The sequence below is a fragment of the Castanea sativa genome, chromosome 2 (genome assembly GCF_040712315.1).
Source record: "Castanea sativa cultivar Marrone di Chiusa Pesio chromosome 2, ASM4071231v1".
NCBI lineage: Eukaryota > Viridiplantae > Streptophyta > Magnoliopsida > Fagales > Fagaceae > Castanea > Castanea sativa.
Window position 1 is genome coordinate 27,815,899 of NC_134014.1, and position 2,729 is coordinate 27,818,627.

Below are 2,729 nucleotides of genomic sequence, written 5' to 3' on the forward strand. Positions count from 1 at the left end.
AATGGCTAATTGACTTTCCAACTCCATATCAATTAATAAGATAATTTTTCTATTCTGGGGCTGCTAATTTCAAACCAAATCAATTTAAATTTAGATTTTTATTATTTAGTACGTTTTTTTATATTTTTCTATTTTCAGTCATGTCTTATAAATAGCATGCACTCATTGTAATAGAGATTTATTGAATAAAAATCAGAAAAACGTGAGGTTTTGCTTCTTCTTTTGGTTATTTAAGAACTGTGAACTTATCAGGAATTTTTCCTTGTGGCGTTCAAAATTTATACCTTTGGTTTGTGATTCAGTTATAATCATTGGGTCGATGTCTGTTACTTATACCTCTAGTTTGCGTTTCATTTATAAACATTGGGTTGGGGGTTCTATCAAAATCTGAATTTTAGCTTTCTTGGGCAAGTATTCCAATATTAATTGTTGGGTCTCAAAGCGTGACAATTGAGGTTCGCATAAATTTATATTCATTTTTTATTAACTTTTTGGTACTCTCTCCTCTCTTGTATCCTCTCTCCTTTGCTCTCTCATTAGATCTACAGTGGTTAATCACTCTCCCTTGCTCTCATGACAACGCCAACGACGGTGGTCTCATCAAATCGATGGTGAATGGCATTTTTTTTAATAATTAATTTGGTAGTTAAGAAAATGTGGTGGTGGTCTAAACTCTATCAATCTTTTCATCCGAATAGATGTTGTAAAAAACTAATTTATATTAACAAAATCTTCTTATTAATTTACCATAATTAAAGAATATTTTTATCGTCAATTATTGTTCACGAAGATGCTTTTTATGAAGCTCAATTTGTGTTGAAAAGCAATGCATAAACATTTAGGATTTGTTGGAATTGAGGGAGAGGGATGAGGAGTAGAGTTGAGTTGAGTTGGCCAAAAATTGAGAGTAGAAATTAATTTTCAGTTAACTCTACTCTACTCCCCCTCCCTTCCTCTCAATCCAAACAAGCACTTAGTTTCGCAAGACACAAATCGTGTTTGAAATTTTTCAAGAAAAGAAGGAAACTAATCTACATCATACAACATTCATGTGACATGCCACTAAAGTTTAATAAATAATGACTCTTACTCTGTCCAATAACACAAAAATTAAATCTACTGATGACATCATGAAGCATGATATACTAGATGTAGTCATTTGGGAGAGATTCTTCGAATGGACAACACATTAACACACTTGAAAAAAAAAAAAAAAGTTTACAATAAAAAAACAAAGATTATTATTACAAAGACCTTCAACAGGCCACTGGTACTTTACACAGTTAGAATTATTTTCGAACGTAAACTACCTTGTTAAAGTACATTATATAATAATGAAGTAGTTGTAAGTCTAACCTATTTGGCCCATTATTATTATTATTATTATTATTATTATTATTTTATTGTTATAAAGGTTAAGGTTTTGAAAACTCCGTAGATAATTGTGAAGAAGGCATGACATTTTATGGTCATGCATAGCAAAAAAGTTATTTTCTACTCAATGACCATGCAATGTGAAAGATCCTGGATGAAGGCATTGATGTTGGTTGCAGATGATCCTCCTTTTGCAATTGCAAGTTGATACATCCCTTGAAATTCGCTTGCACTTGTCCTAATTTCTTTCGCTTCATCATTTTCCAAATTCATAAATTTTTGCACTAGCCTTGTTATTTCCACTCTTGTCACCCAATTGTCCATTCCTATATCTTGCTTCACCCTCCACCCAGTTTTCTAATCTTCCACAATTAGTTTACTATTCAAGATTTGATCAAAGAATATGGGAAATGTAAGAAAAGGAATACCACATAACATTCCTTCTCGAGTAGAACTCCACACACAGTGTGACCAAAAGCTCCCAAAAGAAGAATGAGATAAGACCTCAATTGATTGCGCCAAGGTACTACTAATCCTATATGACCACAAAGATCTTTCAATCTCCTAGCCTCATCACACGCCACCCAAAAGAATCTAACACCACTATCACACAAACCAATTGCAATTTCATCCATTTGGGTACTAGAAACTGAAAGAAAACTTCCCATTGAAATATCTAGCACGAAACTTCTAGGTTGGCAATCTAGCCAATGTAGATAGTTGTTGTTACTGTGATTTGTGTTTTCACCAAAATCAAAATTAGGTATAGTTAGGCCCATAACATATAGTATAGGGAATGTGAATTCTTCTTTCGGAACATCGAATACTTTGGATTTGAATTCGTAGATGGCAGTGAATAAGAGATATTGTGCTTTGGTTATCCATGAAAAAGCTTTGAGGATCCATTGCGTCATTTTTTGGTTTCTCCCATGAAAGGGAAGATTCATTAGTCGTGTGGAGAAAATTCCAAGGATGTAGTCTACATGCTCTTCCATTTTTGCTGACAAGAACAAAACCATTTTTTTGTTATGGAAGAACAAAACCAGTTGTATAAAACTATCAATAGAAATCTGATTGGGTAACATAATCCTAGTACAAGTATGACAATGAAGAAACTACGTGTATTTACTATTTAGTTCACTTACTTTTCCTTCCTTAAAAAAAGTCACTTATTTTTCTAGTTGCTTTGAAGTTTTGTTTGAGTTACTTGAATGCCAAAAGTTATGAAAATAAAGTTGACTTATTATTGAATTGGTTCTTATTGTTAAATCTCATAGGCATAAAATTAATAAGAAAAAAAAAAGTAATCTGTCCTCTTATTTGTTAGGGTGGTTTCTCCATTTTTTAGATTGCCT

At 32.5% G+C, this 2,729-nt stretch overlaps 1 pseudogene; it reads right to left on the reverse strand.

Annotated features, from left to right (window-relative positions):
• Nucleotides 1-1,494: 1,494 nt before the first annotated feature.
• On the reverse strand, nt 1,495-2,393 carry LOC142625148 (UDP-glycosyltransferase 87A1-like; annotated as a pseudogene).
• Between the last annotated feature and the right edge of the window lie 336 nt (nt 2,394-2,729).